General features: G+C 39.8%; 1 protein-coding gene across 3 annotated transcripts in view; it reads left to right on the forward strand.

Moving 5' to 3' along the window:
- The first annotated feature begins 13,415 nt into the window (after positions 1 to 13,415).
- Positions 13,416 to 18,793, forward strand: part of LOC133551611 (pecanex-like protein 3) — a 48,609-nt gene continuing 43,231 nt past the window's right edge. For 2 of the 3 annotated variants that reach the window (XM_061898523.1, XM_061898525.1), the window contains exon 1: positions 13,416 to 13,795. The gene's annotated coding sequence lies outside the window, so the exon portion shown is untranslated. The remainder of the gene's footprint in view (positions 13,796 to 18,793) is intronic. The other variant, XM_061898524.1, reaches the window with a different exon arrangement.

The raw sequence follows: 18,793 nt of genomic DNA on the forward strand, positions 1-18,793 counted from the left end.
ATCCATGGTTTGTCCGCATTTGTAATTTTTTTCAGTCGCACAGGCATGCATATGTCCATTGCTGTCTGGATATAGTTGTTAAAAACTTGCTGCTTTGGCAGTGATGTCCACAGCCTCATAGACAGCAGACCAGTTAGTCATAGCGATGCATGTTGACAGAGCCTCTTTTCTTTCTGTGGTTGCTAATCGAGCCCTCTTTCTCTTCACCTGTTTTTTCTCTCGCTTGGTCCGTCCCATTTTGTGCAAGTCAATTTGTCTTACCTCCTATTCCCAACATTTCAAAATCTACGCAAACTGTCCCCTTCTTAAGTCATATTGCTACAACCTGCAACAATGTCATTGATACTTCCTTTCAAAAGTCTGTGCAAAAATAACGCGATTGGGGAAGATATAAAATGTTCCTATAATGTGTAAGCCCGCTCAGATTTTGGAGCTAAAAGTGGCCTTTCCAAAATGTGCTCAGTAGAAAACAAGCCTAACATCACCACCGTGTCTATTTCGGGGGAAATTTTACCTGTGGACATTATTTTTAGGTCCAAAACTGTGAAATAAGTGCCATTGTTGTCAGCATTAGAGGGGCCCTTCTACCTTAAAAAGTTGCTTAATGTTAACGTTTACCAGTAACCTTGTGGTTAGTGTCCGCCCTGAGATCGGTAGGTTGAGAGTTCAAACCCCGGCCGAGTCATACCAAAGCCTATGAAAATGGGACCCATTACCTCCCTGCTTGGCTCTCAGCATCAAGGGTTGGAATTGGGGGTGAAATCCCCAAAGCGATTCCCGGGCGCAGCCACCACTGCTGCTCACTGCTCACCTCATCTCCCAGGGGGTGAGCAAGTGGATAGGTAAAATGCAGAGGACAAATTTCACCACATCTATTATGTGTGTGACAATCAATGGTACGTTAACAAGGTAAAATATTATTCAAATAAACCCACGATGACTAACACCTCAAACTAAACCGCTTGATGAGGGCTTTTCAGAATAGTTATTTTTTATGTCAATATTAGGTCATACGGTGACACAATGGCTACTTTTCCAACACAATAAGAACCTGGTGTTGTTTACTTTCTACATCCACTGTACTTGAAGCTGAACCGCCAGTGTTGTTGACTCTTTGTGACAGAAGAGCAAAGAGTGCACTACAACATTTGTGACCAGACACCACAAAAAAGGGAAAGTCTTTTCTTCTGGGAAGACTCCATCTCCTCAGCCTCCATGTTACATAATGAAGGCTTAAAGCCCTCCCCAGCCCGCCCTGCCTCTGTCCGTGCGACATGATACAGTACTTGGATGGAAAACCGTGAACTCTACTACACTCAGACGGATGGAAACCATTTTTTTTTTTTTTATGTGTGTCGTTTCATTCCAATTAGGGGTGTGTGTGGCAGGTGTATCTGTGTTAACATTGCGTGTATGTATATATATATAGAGGCTCGTGCACTCAAGAGGCATCACGGATGCGAAGGTACGGAGAAGAATCGGCGACCGTGTTGCTTTCCCGCCCCAGTTCCCTCCTCACAGCTTTCACAAAACGCCACAAATTCGGGGGCTGTGCGGGAGAACATTTTCCCATCCTGGCTTGTCGGGGAAGTGACAGCTTTCACTCCTTCAAAAACTGTCAAGCAATGATCCAAAAGCACACATGAAATGTAAACATATCGTGGAGACATAGATATTCCTTGTAAAGCAGCCAAACATGTATTGTTTTCTTTTCTATCAGTGACTTAAAGACTATTCCATGAGATGAACAATTGATGATGTGTGAACTGTATTGATATTTCTCTGAGACTTCGATGTACCGTGTCACTGCTCCTTCCCAACACCTTTCATCTTAGGTTGCCTTTGAGTCAGACAAAAAGCACACTCTCCTTTGATAGCTGCAAACATCTCGTGTCCCCTGCATTATTAATGGCTCTGATTAAGCTGAGAAAACACAAAGAGAGGACAAACCAATGTTTTGTTTTGTTTTTTTTTTGGGGGGGGGGGGGGGGGGGTGTTTTATTGCATTGTGCATTTTATATGTGCTGAATCTGTTACTAAATGGATCTAATAATATAAAACCATCTCCTCTGTTGAGGTCTGTCTACACTGACGTATTATTCATGCTCTGTGGTTCCCTGTTACTTTTTTATGAAAAGTGCCATTCGACGTGAGCGGCTATGTGCTCGGAAAATATTCCATTCCTCACTCATGGCTATTGTATAATGTTCATGTGCAATGGATCTCAATATGTGTACAGAACGTGCATAAAGATACAAAAAAAAAAATACACTTGATGATATACTTTGTACACACTTGTGTAATGTGTGCTGCTTCTTGGACAAAATAATGATAATGGTTTTATTTATATTTCGTATTTTATTAAACTTGCACAACTTGACATGTTACAAAACAACATAAAGCAGGGCTGGGCAATTATTTTGACTCGGGGGGGCCAAATCTATCTATTTTTAGTAAACTAATACAAAACCTCACAATAATGTTTGATTGAAAGCTAAAACGTTATAGCAAACCGCATTAAAAAAAACAGAATGTAATTTTTTTTTTTTTTTACTGAATGAGACAACCAAAATGTACATGAATATAAACAATGTGGAATTTGAAATATTTACTATGAACGATAAAAAACTGAATATTGACAACATATGAACGTCACACTCCCTCTTGATCGACATGTTTTACAATCAAGCGAAACGCAACAAAAATGCAACAAACAGCGAAATATGATCGCGAAGAGTAAAAAAAACAAAAAAACACCTACTATCTGATATATCACTAAGCTTTAGAGGCCTACTGAAACCCACTACTAACGACCACGCAGTCTGATAGTTTATATATCAATGATGAAATATTAACATTGTAACACATGCCGTTACGGCCTTTTTAGTTTACTAAATTACAAATTTAAATTTCCCGCGGAGTTTCTTGTTGAAAACATCGCGGAATGATGACACGTGCGCGTGACGTCCCGGGTTGCAGGGGACATATTAGCACAGCACCATTTGCGGCTAAAAGTCGTCTCTTTTCATGGCGCAATTACACAGTATTCTGGACATCTGTGTTGCTGAATCTTTTACAATTTGTTCAATTAATAATGGAGAAGTCAAAGTAGAAAGATGGAGTTGGGAAGCTTTAGTCTTTAGCCACACAAACACGGTGTTTCCTTGTTTAAAATTCCCGGAGGTGAAGCTTTACTATGGATCAGAGCGGTCAAGCGAACATGGTTCCCGACCACTTGTCAACCAGCAGGTTTCGGTGAGAAAATTGTGGTAAAGAGTCGCCTCTTACCAGAGATCAGCCGAGCTTGCGCCGTCCATGCAGCTGCTGTCGACTTCCCTCAGACACTGGCGTCAAGACACCCGTGGACAAACCTCTCCGACTATCAGGTACTATTTAATCTCACTAAAACACCAGCAACTTTATTTTATTTTTTTGTAGTCCTTCGCTATCAAAATCATCATCCACGAATCTTTCATCCTCGCTCAAATTAATGGGGAAATTGTTGTTTTATCGGTCCGAATAGCTCTTGCAGCTGGAGGGTCCCATTATAAACACTATAAGGACGTGAGGAGCCCTCACCCTTGTGACGTCATCATCTGTGACTTCCGGTAAAGGCAAAGCTTTTTTATCAGCACCAAAAGTTGCGAACTTTATTGTGGATGTTCTCTACTAAATCCTTTCAGCAAAAATATGGCAATATCGCGAAATGATCAAGTATGACATAGAATGGACCTGCTATCCCCGTTTAAATAAGAACATCTCATTTCAGTAGGCCTTTAAAACTTTGTTGTAAAAATCTCCTTCTTTGTCTGTCCCTGACAGCATTTCAGGCTGACACTCTGTGGAAAAGCTCTCCACCCACACTGCTTAGTGCCTTGTCTAAGCTGCTGCGATTTAGACCATAGTACCATAGAAACTAGTATATCATGCAAAATCGCAGATTCCAACCATTGAAATACTTTGTATAGTTCAAAACTTACAGTGATTTGAAAATATCACTGCACATCATAATGGCAGCTACAGTTTTGATCTTAAAGATCTAAAAAAAATATTTGGGAATGTCCGGCGGGCCATATTGAAAATCTTAACGGGCCGCATGTGGCCCTCAGGCCTTAATATGCCCAGGTCTCACATAAAGGAACGGTTTAGCAAATGTTTTAAAAGGGGCTGCTCAAATTTTAATTATTCAAACCAAAAAATATAACAAGAACACCACTGGCAAGCTTATGTTTTCGTAAGTGGTTTGACAAAACCAATTATTTGATATATTTCACAAATACTCGTGACGGGTAAAGTGATACGGAAAGCATCGATGCATTATGAAACACAAGGAGTGATACTGTGTCCCTTCATACTTGGATATAACTGTCACTTTAAGGAAAAAAATGCCACCGACTGTGAAGTCGGAAGAATATCAGTTTGCTCTTTCCGTCATTGGTCTAAATGGAACAAAGAACCTGGAAAAGTTCCGAAGAGTGAAATCATTTTGATCATATCGCGCCAAAAAGGTAAATGTTTTCTTTCGTTTTTTTCTGTGTACTGTTGTGGCGCAGTGGAAGAGTGGCCGTGCGCAACCCAAGGGTCCCTGGTTCAATCCCCACCTAGTACCAACCTCTTCTTGTCCGTTGTGTCCTAAGCAAGACACTTCACCCTTGCTCCTGATGGGTGCTGGTTAGCGCCTTGCATGGCAGCTTCCTCCATCAGTGTGTGAATGTGTGTGTGAATGGGTGAATGTGGAAGTAGTGTCAAAGTGCTTTGAGTACCTTGAAGGTGGAAAAGCGCTGTACAAGTACAACCCATTTATCTTTGCAGCTATTTGTTAAACAAATGTTTTATTTGCCAGCTATTCATTTTATATGCTGGTCAAAATTAATTACTTTTTTATTCCAGCTGACGGCAGAGGAACATTATGAAGCACCAACACAGTATCAGTGCAGGGTGACTACAGGTAGTGAATGTGCCATACACTCACTGAGGCGTTATTTACCCCTCATTAACAATACGGGGTGCGGAATTTTTTTTAAATTTAAATCAAAATTGTGATTCCTCTTTATTCCGATTAAAAAACAATAATTATTTTTTTAAATAGATTAAAAAAAATAGAAAAAGGCTCCAGCCACCTCTACCTTATACATTTTTCTACGCCATCTTATTCCCTGCAAAGCATACAAGATATGTCAGTAGTTAAGAGGAACTACTCTAACATGTTTTGAAAATGTTTTATTGTAATTTTTACACCAAATAATATATTGCAAAAATGGCTTTGAATCAGGGAGAATCGTATAGAATCAAAAACCGACTCTGAAAAGAATCCACAACCCAAGAATAAAAATCAAATCAAGAGTTTGTGTAAGACTCACATCTATACTAACAATTATTAATCATATTAAACAAAAATGATAGAATATACTGTACATTAATGATAGCTTACGTTAGTGACTAAACTTTGCTAAATTGCTATCATTAGCTGAACACACACAAAGCTAGTGTGTTACATAAGACATAGTTTAGTCATTAAGTGCTCTGTCAAACAGCGCCTCAATTAAACTAGACTAGAATTACATGTTATTAGTGTTGTCAAATCATTGTTATTTTAATCAAATTATTCACACTTTATCATCATTGTGAATTCCTTGCTTGCATAATTTAAATATACTTAAAAAAAGACCTCAATATGTAGTCACAAATGCAATTTATTGTCAGAATGTCATATAGAAAAATATTTTTTAAACGGTTTACGAAAATGTATACGTCAAAATTTCTTAACGGTATTATCTCAAGTCGCATTGGGGTGTATTTTGAAGAAATATGTAGAAAATAAATTGGCTGATTAATATTTGTTGGTACATGATTAATGCAATAATTTTTTGTAATTAACCACATTTCATTAGCTCGTTCAATTTGACAACGATAAATAAAATACATTAAAAATAGTAATAATCAGACCGACACATTACGCTGAATATGCAGTAGACTAGCAGTAACTAATGAAATAATGATAATTTGATGAAATGTGGATATGTTAAAGTATGCATTGGCCTTGAAAGAACTAAAACAAGTGATTTGTGGTGGGAATAAGTAAAGCAATTGCAGATTTAATTAAAACATAAATCGTGCTCATACAACACAATACATCATGAGGTTATACGCGCTTTCTTTACAGGCTGAACAAAAATACATTGAATAAACTCACACTATTTTGGTCTTGCTCACTGCAGCGAGACGTTAAACACAGAAGAACATCTTCACACACAAGTTGCAGGTCATGATACCGTTCACACATGTCTCTTGCACTTGGGTTTCATCATCATCATCATCATCATCATCATCATCATCATCACCACCATAACCCTCTCTTCCTCTCTTTTCCTCCTGCTCTCCTCTCCTGCAGGCCGCGTCTCAGTCTGGCTTGTTTACGCTGTAATGTCCAATATTGACACTAAATTGAAATTCTGTGGTGAAGGCTTTGTTTTTTTTCTTTTCTTTAGCACAAGCACAAAACACTTTTGGATTGAAGAGTGAAAAAGTAAAGCTGCATGCATTACAGGAACAAAGACTTTTGAAAGCCATTTTTAATTGGAATATATTGTATGCATTTTCACAGTGAGTCATTTACAAAGAGCATATGATACAACATTGCCTGTTAATGTGTTATAAGTGGAGTTTATGAATCATGGATATGATGATTTACATTACACAAAGCATGAGGGAAACATCTAAACACTCAAAAGTGGAGGGATAGTTAATTAGTGCTGTCTTATTACTTCCTGATGGAAGTCTGCATGCTTGGGAGGGGGTGAACAAAATTAATCTTTGCACTCAGCAGCAATGATCGATTTTGTGTTGTTGGACTACCCCCTGCTGAGAAGAAAAGGAAGTGGAGAATCAAAGACATCTTATTACATCCACAAAGAAACTAGTTTTTTTTTTGGTTTTTTTTAAAGAGCTCTTTCTTATTTTTGTTGGCATGTTTGTCTAACCTAAAACATATTTAGATTTTTTTCAAAAAATATATTTTTCATTGATGTGTACCGAATTTGGTGGGGATTGGGCGAAACATCCTAACTTTTTTTTTTTTTTTTTTTTGTAGTGTTTCGTAGATATATTTTTTAACGGAGACATTTAATAAAGTAAATACAAAAAAATAATATTTTAGGTTACATATCAGGACTGCATGTTTTGACAAAAAATAAGAGTGAAAGAGTTTGCTCACGTAAACCAAATGATTCACTGTATTAAATTATAACTGTTTCAATCCTCTTTGTAATTAACTACAAACCCAATAAATGAATATCAAGTTAGAAATGAAATAATACAGATTTAAAAAAAATAATGATAATATACAAATTGTAATACTACCATGACTATTAGAATAGAATAGAATAGAATAGAATAGAATAGAATAGAATAGAATGAACTTTATTGTCATTATATTTGCATATAACGAGATTAAAGACTCCAATTTAAGGTGCGGTAGTGGGAACAAATATGGGGTGAAATAAATGACATAAGAGGTGAAAAGGAAAAACTAACAATTGAAATAAACAGACTACTATCCAATAAAAATAATAAGCAATCCTGTACAATATACAAAACCCTATAGAAGTACAAAATACAAAATACTGTACAATATACAGAGCAAGACAAGAGTACCGAAGCAACAAATAACATTCCGTGTCGGACGTATTGAACTATTGGTTCTTATTGAGCGTGGTCAAAGGTCAAGGGGTCATGGGCCAATATTTAATATTTTCCAGTAAACCCACATTTTGAATTCATGCTAATTTTGTTGTTGATATTTGCATTTTTATTTATTTTTTTAGATTACATTGTTAAGCGTGAAGGGCGTTCCTAAAATGTTGGTTCTTTTAGCAACATGGGAAAGCAACATATCAGATTCCAGCCAATAAACATGTTGTTAAATCAAGTTAAATATTGAACAATAAATTAATAATAATAACATTTAATTTGGGTAATTTTTGCAATATCAAAGGAGCAAAGAACTGCAGCCACATTCATGAATAATTTAATATTGTTACATTAAATATTTGTTATTGCAATACAATTTTTTTCTCAGCAACATGAGAAGAGCAAAAATAGTAAACTTCAGCCACATCAATAAAAAATTTTAAATTAAATACAAAGGCAATAATTAAATGATGTTCAATTAAATATTTTAAGAATAGAATAGAATAGAATAGAATAGAAAGAACTTTATTGATCCCTTGGGGAAATTCATCACCACAGTTTGCTCATAACAAACAATAAACACTTGGGTATTTTTTTACATGTGAATAATATAAATACAGTTTATTATTCACCATTATTCACATGTGAATAATATAAATACTTTCTATTATACAGTAGAATAGAATAGAGTTGTATTGTCATTAATGCAGTGAACAGGTTTAAAGAACAAGGAAATTGGAGCAGATCCCCTAAGGTGCATATACAATTTGGTAATATAAATAGTAAAAAAAAGATAGAAATAAGAGATGTATTTATATATATGTATATATATTCACACATGGGCTTCACGGTGGCAGAGGGGTTAGTGCGTCTGCCTCACAATACGAAGTTCCTGCAGTCCTGGGTTCAAATCCAGGCTCGGGATCTTTCTGTGTGGAGTTTGCATGTTCTCCCCGTGAATGCGTGGGTTCCCTCCGGGTACTCCGGCTTCCTCCCACCTCCAAAGACATGCACCTGGGGATAGGTTGATTGGCAACACTAAATTGGCCCTAGTGTGTGAATGTGAGTGTGAATGTTGTCTGTCTATCTGTGTTGGCCCTGCGATGAGGTGGTGACTTGTCCAGGGTGTACCCTGCCTTCCGCCCGATTGTAGCTGAGATAGGCGCCAGCGCCCCCCGCGACCCCGAAAGGGAATAAGCGGTAGAAAATGGATGGATATTCACACATGCATATATGCAAACATATATATATATATATATATATATATATATATATATATATATATATATATATACACACATTTACATATAACATTGTTGCACATTATAGTCCGAAAAAATAAAAAAGACATGACACATGAAGACGTGATGGACACAGTGTGCTCACTCAGTATTATTCACATGAGAATAATGCATGTGAATAATAATACAGTCTCTTATACATTCAAGTACAGTAAAAAAGGAACATATGCATTATACAGTCTGATGGCTGTCTGTATTTTTAAAAGGTTTTCCTAGCAACATGGGAGAGTCCATTTTAGTAAATCTATTTTCATATTAAATTAAATATCTAAAACATTAATAAGTATATAAAATGCAATTGTTGTTATTTTAGCAACATACAGTAGGAAGCACAACATATTTATATATATAACAGGGGTTTCAGACACGCGGCACGCGGGTCAATTGCGGCCCGCAAGACGTTATCGTGCGGCCCCCACCTTAATATGAAAGTTCAGTGTTAATGCGGCCCACAAGGTTTATATGAATGGGGCTTGACAGCGTTGTGTTATTTGGGTCCAAAATGGCTCTTTCAACGTTCTGGGTTGCCTACCCCTGCGTTAGTGTTAGTGGAAAAGCGGCAAATGAGTGAAAGCGATACCCCCGATAACATGGACCAATTCAAAACGTTATTTGTTTTTTTATTGTTTAATTTACATTACCTCACACGATGAACACTACATATATTTCTATATGACGCCGGATAACACTCCGGGAGCCGTCACTTTTTTGCGCTCGCTACTATCCGCCGACCGCCGTTTTGCTGTAGGGAGGAAAAGCGGAACGACACACATTGCGGAAATAACATTATTCTCCGTGCGTCGGCTAAATACAAATATATTCCACAACCCCCACATGTCTTTTTCAAAGCCTGCAGTGAAGAGAAAGGTAAGTGAGTGCAAAGAAAATTCCAGGAGAAGTGGGAGATGCAATTTTTCTTTGTTGAGCACAGAGGCACCCCGACGTGTCTTATTTGCAGAGAAAGTTCCAGTGCACAAGGAATATAATTTGAAACTTCATTGTCCACCTCCAAAGACATGCACCTGGGGATAGGTTGATTGGCAACACTAAAAATGGTCCCTAGTGTTTGAATGTTGTCTGTCTATCTGTGTTGGCCCTGCGATGAGGTGGCGACTTGTCCAGGGTGTACCCCGCCTTCCGCCCGATTGTAGCTGAGATAGGCGCCAGCGCCCCCGAAAGGGAATAAGCGGTAGAAAATGGATGGATGGATGGCATTGTACAACTAGACATGTTGAGGAGTATGCAACATTTTTTTAAGAAATATTTTCTTGCGGCCCAGCCTCACCCAGACTCTGCGTCCAGTGGCCCCCAGGTAAATTGAGTTTGAGACCCCTGAAATATAGCCAATCGAATATTCATATTGTTAAAATGTACAAATATATTGTTTTGTTCAATCGAACTTCCATCCATCCATCCATTTTCTACCGCTTATTCCCCTTTGGGGTCACGGGGGGCGCTGGTGCCTATCTCAGCTACAATTGGGTGGAAGGCGCTTTACACCCTGGACAAGTCGCCACCTCATCGCAGGGCCAACACAAATAGACAGACAACATTCACACTCACATTCACACACTAGGGCAGGGGTGTCCTGAATCTTTGTAGATTGTGCTACATATGTATAAAATAAACCAAATGATGTGAAAATTATCAAACTACATAAATAACATACTGTAATTTGATTTTGATATACTTTTTTATCTTGATAAATTGAAAATTCACAACAAGTTGACTGATGAATATCATCACATCATTTATTCAGAAAATATAAATAACGACAAATAAAGATAGAATACTATTAACTGCAACCTGTAAGTGTGGAAAAAAAACTAACATTATGATGTGTACAATTTCAGAATGTGCTTGTTCTATTTTTAAACAAAGAACATAATCTAAAGTTGTCTTTATTTTTAAGTTATCGTGCCGTGATTTTACCAGTCCGGCCGACTTGGGAGTAGATTTTTCCCTTATGTGCCCCCCCATCTAACATGAGTTTGACACCCCTGCAGTAGGACCAATTTAGTGTTGCCAATCAACCTATCCCCAGATGCATGTTTTTGGAAGTGGGAGGAAGCCGGAGTACCCGGAGGGAACCCACGCATTCACGGGGAGAACATGCAAACTCCACACAGAAAGATCCCAAGCCCGGGATTGAACCCTGACTACTCAGGACCTTCGTATTGTGAGGCAGACGCACTAACCCCTCTGCCACCGTGAAGCCTTAATCGAACTTCCATCCATTTTCTACTGCTTATTCCCTTTTAGGGTCACGGGGGGCGCTGGCGCCTATCTCAGCTACAACCGGGCGGAAGGCGGGGTACACCCTGGACAGGTCGCCACCTCATCGCAGGGCCAACACAGATAGACAGAAACATTCACACTCACATTCACACACTAGGGCATGGGTTCTTAACCTTGTTGGAGGTACCGAACCCCACCAGTTTCATATGCGCATTCACCGAACCCTTCGTTAGTGAAAAATAAAATGTGTTTTTTTTCCAATTCAAGACAAAGTTATATGTTTTTGGTAACACTTTATTATGGGGAACATATTTTAAGTAACAAAGACTTAATTTGAGGTTTTTGGACACTAGGGGAAAATATTTTAAGTAACAAAGACTTAATTCAGAGTTATTTGGTTAGGGTCGGCGTTAGAGGGTTAGGGTTATAATAAGGCCATGCCGAATAAAGCATTAATAAGTAGTTAATAATGACTAATTAAGCGCCAATATGTTACTCATTTGCATGTTAATAACCAACTAATTAATGGTGAATATGTTCCCCATACTAAAGTGTTACCATGTTTTTTTACTGGTGCACAAAATGAACGGTGTATAAACATCACTTTGTTCAAACAACAAAACCAACACAGTGCATGAACTCACAACAAATTACACATCTGCAAATCAGTGTGACTTCTGCTGTTGCCGTATCCGTAATACGCCGATAGGGAGAAGTTTTTATTGACACGATGAGTCGGGTGTGGCTTGACCTCTGCCGAACCCCTGAGCCCGATTCACCGAACCCCTAGAGTTCGATCGAGGTGAGGAACCACTGCACTACGGCCAATTTAGTGTTGCCAATCAACCTATCCCCAGCTGCATGTTTTTGGAAGTGGGAGGAAGCCGGAGTACCCGGAGGGACCCCACGCATTCACGGGGAGAACATGCAAACTCCACACAGAAAGATCCCAAACCCGGGATTGAACCCTGACTACTCAGGACTTTCGTATTGTGAGGCACACGTACTAACCCCTCTACCACCATGAAGCCTTAATCGAACTTCCATCCATCCATCCATTTTCTACTGCTTATTCCCTTTTGGGGTCGCGGGGGTCGCTGGCGCCTATCTCAGCTACAACCAGGCGGAAGGCGGAGTACACCCTGGATAAGTCGCCACCTCATCACAGGGCCAACATAAATAGATAGACAGACAACATTCACACTCACATTCACACACTAGGGCCAATTTAGTGTTGCCAATCAACCTATCCCCCGGTGCATGTCTTTGGAAGTGGGAGGAAGCCGGAGTACCCGGAGGGAACCGACGCATTCACGGGTAGGACATGCAAACTCCACACAGAAAGATCCCGAGCCTGGGATTGAACCCAAGACTGCAGGACCTTCGTATTGTGAGGTAGACGCACTAACCCCTCTGCCACCGTGAAGCCTCAATCGAACTTAATTAAAAAAATGTAAAATATCAAGTTTATGTTACTTTCTAGGGCGGCATGGCGTAGTGGGTAGAGCGGCCGGCCAGAAACCTGAGGGTTGCAGGTTCGCTTCCCACCTATTGATATCCAAAAAAAATCGCTGCTGTTGTGTCCTTGGGCAGGACACTTCACCCTTTGCCCCCGGTGCCGCTCACACTGGTGAATAAATGATGCATGAATGATAGGTGGTGGTCGGAGGCAGGGGCGCCGAAAAAGAGGGGTAAAGGAGACGGATTCTAGGGGCCCATGATGGATGGGGGCCCAGAGAGGCTCCTAATGATGATGAAATGATATGAAATTATGTGTTTGGGGCCCTGTAAAGATTATTTTCATGGGGCCCAAAATCTCTAGCGGCGCCCCTGGTCGGAGAGGCTGTAGGTGCAAACTGGCAGCCACGCTTCCGTCAGTCTACCCCAGGGCAGCTGTGGCTATTGATGTAGCTTACCACCACCAGGTCTGAATGAATGTTGAGTCCCACTTCTCTGTGAGCGCTTTGTGTGTTTAGAAAAGAGCGACATAAATCTAAGTTACTGTTTTTTTTGTTTTTGTTTTTTCTGCATCATTCCTAAAATCATTGTCTCACCATGTATAAACTGAAATGACGGTCCATAAATCAAGCTGTCATGCTGGTCCGTTTTAAATGTGAGGGGTGGAGCCCTTTCCTGTGACGTCACCCGGCGCGTCCAATCAGCGCCATGGGAATATCTCGCGGAACACTTACTTGAGCGCGCGCGCGTGCGTGCGTACGCGTGAGCCAACTAGTTGTCGGCTACCAGTAGCATTAGCTTCCATAGTTAGCGCCGCTTTCTGGAAACATTTGTCCGGCACAGTCGCACCAAAGACGGCCACCATGAGCGGGGACTCCCGTTAACGAAGCATGCCTGTCCGCCCGAAATGTCAAAGAAGACCCTTTGGGGAAAGGAGAAGTTAGCCTTCCGTCAGTGAGATTGGGGGAAAGTCCGGCTACATCTTCTTCCTTTTGAACATCGCCTAGCCCGCTAGCTTCCTGGCAAGGAACGCTCTGAGATTTTGCAAGGACTGATGCGGAAGAAGGATATGAGGCGAAGCTAACTGATCGCCCTTCTGGGATCTAAACGTGAGTACAATTACTCAACACAATCCCGCGCTAAAGCTGAACAAATGCAAGGACTATAGATAGTGTTTGTCATGTTTTGACTTCTTCTTTACCCAGCTAACCATCTTGACAGTGAGTGGCTACAGCAGGCCTAGCATTAGCTTGCCATCTACCTTCCTGCCTTTTAAGCCATGTAATGAGAACACACTGCATGTCAGCCGGTGTGTTTTCTGCCACTATCGATCACGGCCACACACACACCGACATTACTGCAAGTGTGGTTGCTTCCATCGGCTGCAGCTTTTTCCTCGATCACAACATGCAATAGTCACAAGCTAGGCCAACTTGTCTGGTAGCCTGCTAATGCTTGTTGAAAAAATGTCATCTACCATAAACAGGCCTTCAAACATAATTCTCATCTCATTTGAGATGAGAATTGAAAGTGTGCATAATCTTACATACTTCAGTAGTTGGCAGTAGTGTGGCACTGCCCATATATATATACATATATATATATATACAGTTGTGATCAAAATTACTCAACCCACACACAATTTTGGTGTTTTAGCAAGTTGGACTTTTATTTTGTTCATAGTCATATCAAATAAAGATGTGTCAAATAGACAAATGCAACTTAAATTGTAACACTGTATTTTACAAAATACCAAAAAAGGACAATTTTCTTAATATCTCATTGACAAAATTATTAAACCCCCTAGTTACATGCATCTTTAGTACTTAGTAAAACACCCTTTGGCAGTATTTACATCCTTGAAACATGATACATAACCGGACACAAGCTTCTTGCAACGATCTACAGGTATTTTAGCCCATTCCTCTTGGGCAGAGGCCTCCAGTTCATTCATATTCTTGGGCTTGCGTGCTGCAACGGCCTTCTTCAAGTTCCACCACAGGTTTTCTAAAGGATTTAGGTCTGGCGATTGTGAAGGCCACTCCAGAGTCTTCCAGCCCTTTTTCTGCAACCACTCTGATGTTTATTTGGAGGTATGCTTGGGATCCTTGTCCTATCGGAAGGTCCAACGTCTCCCAAGCCTCAGCTTCGTCACTGACTTCATGACATTTGCAGCTGGTAGGAAATATAATTCATAATGCCTTGAACGCGCTGGAGATTCCCGGTACCTGAGGCAGAGAAACAGCCCCAGAGCATGATTGACCCCCCCACCATGCTTAACAGTAGGCAAGGTGTTCTTCTCTTAGTAAGCTTCATTTTTTCTCCTAGAGACGTAACGTTGATTCATAGGCCCAAAGAGTTCCAGTTTTGTCTCATCACTCCGTAGAACAGTTTCCCAAAACCTTTGGGGTTTGTCCTGATAATTCTTGGCATAATGGAGTCTATTTTTCTTGTACCTGGTATTCAGAAGTGGGGTGCGCCTGGGAGTTCTGGCATGGAGGCCTTCATCTCGTAGTGCGCGCCTTATTGTCTGGGACGAAACCTGCGTTCCCCCCTCTGCAATGTCCTGTTGTAGTTCCTCAGCTGTTACCCGGTGGTTTTTCACCACTATGCTTCAAATACCGGACAGCAGTTGCACACAGCATCCTCTTTCTACCACGCCCAGATAGTGTTTCCACTGTGCCTTTACCTTTAAACTTGCGAATTATGCTCCCAACTGTGTCTCTTGGAATGTGTAATGTCTTTGCTATTTTCTTATATCCATATCCTTTCTTATAAGGAAAAATTACCTCCTCTCTTGACTTCTTTGACCACTCCCTGGACTTCACCATGTTGCAAATACACCATTGACCATCTACAAGAAGCTTAGCGTCACAGTCTTTTTCAATCAGTTTAATTGTTGCTCGTTGCGGTTCTAATCACATCTACAGGTGTTTTCAACACCTGATTGAAAATACCTTATTCAAATTCTGTTCTTAAGAGTTATGATCTTCAAGGGGTTGAATAATTTTGTCAATGAGATATTAAGAGAAATGACACTGTTTGGTATGTTACAAAATATAATGTTGGAATTCAAGTTGTATGTGTCTATTTAATGCATCTTTATTTGATATGACTATAAACAAAATACAGAATAAATGTCCTACTTGCTAAAACACCAAAATTGTGTGGGGGTTGAATAATTTTGATCACAACTGTGTATATATATAAAAGGTTAAAGTAACTTTGATTGATTGATACTTTTATTAGTAGATTGCACAGTTCAGTACATATTCCGTACAATTGACCACTAAATGGTAACACCCGAATAAGTTTTTTAACTTGTTAATCAATTCATGGTACAAATATATACTATCAGCATAATACAGTCATCACACAGTTTAATCATCATAGTATATACATTGAATTATTTACATTATTTACAATCCAGGGGGTGGGATGAGGAGCTTTGGTTGATATCAGTACTTCAGTCATCAAGTTTTTGCATCAACAGAGAAACGGACATTGAAACAGTGTAGGTCTTACTTGGTAGGATATGTACAGCGAGCAGAGAACATAGTGAGTTCAGATAGCATAAGAGCAAGTAAATACATTAGAAGTACCTTTTGAATATTTATATTAGGTTATTTATAATCCGGGGAGATGGGATGTGAATAGAGGAGGGTATTAGTAAAGGGTTGAAGTTGCCTGGAGGTGTTGTTTTAGAGCGGTTTTGAAGGAATATAGAGATGCACTCACTTTTACACCTGTTGGGAGTGCATTCCACATTTATGTGGCATAGAAAGAGAATGAGTTAAGACCTTTGTTAGATCTGAATCTGGGTTTAAGTGGTTTGTGGAGCTCCCCCTGGTGTTGTGGTTATGGCGGTCATTTACGTTAAGGAAGTAGTTTGACCTGTACTTAGGTATCAGGGAGGTGTAGTGGATTTTATAGACTAGGCTCAGTGCAAGTTGTTTTACTCTGTCCTCCACCCTGAACCAGCCCACTTTGGAGAAATCTGTTAGAGTGAGGTGTGATCTGGGGTGGAGGTCTAAAAGTAACTGGACTAGCTTGTTCTGGGATGTTTGGAGTCTTGATTTGAGGGTTTTTGGAGGTGCTGGGGTACCAGGAGGTGCAAGCGTAATAGAATAAGGGTTGAATGAGAGTTCCTGCTAGAATCTTCAAGGTGCTTTTGTTGACCAGAGAGGAGATTCTGTAGAGGAATCTTATTCCACTGATAGTCATACACACACACACACACACACACACACACACACACACACACACACACTAGGTATGGTGAAATCACCCTCTGCATTTGACCCATCTCCTTGTTCCACCCCCTGGGAGGTGAGGGGAGCAGTGAGCAGTAGCGATGGCTACGCTCTGTAATAGGGTTGGGCGATATGGCCTTTTTTTAATATCTCGATATTTTTAGACCATACTGCAATACACGATATATATCTCGATATTTTGCCTTAGCCTTGAATTAACACTTTATACATATAATCACAGCAGTATGATTATTCTATGTGTCTACATTAAAACATTCTTGTTCATACTGCATTATTATATACTCATTTTAAACTTTCATGCCGAGGAGGAAGTCACAACTAAATCAATTGACCAAAACTGTATTCATTAAACAGTTATTAGTAGGTGACTTTTCAAATTATATTACATATTATTAGTATTGTTACCTTTGGTAGCAACGCTTGTGCCCCACACTTGACAAATTAAAGTTGTCTATTCGACATATTTCGCTTCAAGCCGAACCACCGCCAGACGATGGACCCTGTGCTGTTTATTTTAGGAATTAATTCTTCCTTCATTTGTTACCAGCTTCGCGCCTTCTTTCTCTCATATTACCACTCGCACGGCTTCGCTAGCATCACAGCTAACGTTTCCCATTCTGCTACCTATCTGCCGGGCGGGGGGGGGGCGTATACGTATGTGACGTATAACGTGACAGTATGTGACGTATGTAAGAAGGTGCGCTTACACTCTGTGAGAAGGAGACACAAGAAGGAGTGGGAAGAGCCTGTATTGTAATGCCCACAGCTAAAAACAACTGCGTGAGAAAGTATACTCGGATATCACAATATAGTCATTTTTTATATTGCACAGAGACAAACCCGCGATATATCGAGTACATCTGTAATAATTTTTGATGATTCAACCCCCAACTCCGGCCCTGTGATGAGGTGGCAACTTGTCCAGGATGTATGGCGTAGTGCAGTAGTTCTCAACCTTTTTTCAGTGATGTACCCCCGTGAACATTTTTTTTAATTCATGTACCCCCTAATCTGAGCAAAGCATTTTTGGTTGAAAAAAGAGATAAAGAAGTAAAATGCAGCACTATATCATCAGTTTCTGATTTATTAAATTGTATAACAGTGCAAAATATTGCTCTTTTGTAGTGGTCTTTCTTGAACTATTTGGAAAAAAAGATATAAAAATAACTAAAAACTTGTTGAAAAATAAACAAGTGATTCAATTATAAATAAATCTTTCTACACATGGAAGTAATCATCAACTAAAAGGGCCCTCTTTGGGGATTGTAATAGAGATCCATCTGGATTCATGAACTTAATTCTAAACATTTCTTAAAGTTAAAAGTTAAAGTACCAATGATTGTCACACACACAATAGATGTGGTGAAAGTGGTCCTCTGCATTTGACCCATACCCTTGATCACTCCCTGGGAAGTGAGGGGAGCAGTGGGCAACAGCGGTGCCGCGCCCGGGAATCATTTATGGTGATTTAACCCCCAATTTCAACCCTAATGCTGAGTGCCAAGCAGGGAGGCAATGGGTCCCATTTTTATATAGTATTTGGTATGACTCGGCCGGGGTTTGAACTCGCAACCTACCGATCTCCGGGCGGACACTCTAACCACTAGGCCACTGAGTAGGTCAAAAAAAGAAATCTTTAACATCAATATTTATGGAACATGTCCACAAAAAATCTGGCTGTCAACACTGAATATTGCATTGTTGCATTTCTTTTCACAGTTTATGAACTTACATTCATATTTTGTCTAAATATATTTATTAAGGATTTTTGAATTGTTGCTATTTTTAGAATATTTTTTAAAAATCTCACGCACCCCTTGGCATACCTTCAAG

Source organism: Nerophis ophidion, linkage group LG04 (assembly GCF_033978795.1).
Source record: "Nerophis ophidion isolate RoL-2023_Sa linkage group LG04, RoL_Noph_v1.0, whole genome shotgun sequence".
NCBI lineage: Eukaryota > Metazoa > Chordata > Actinopteri > Syngnathiformes > Syngnathidae > Nerophis > Nerophis ophidion.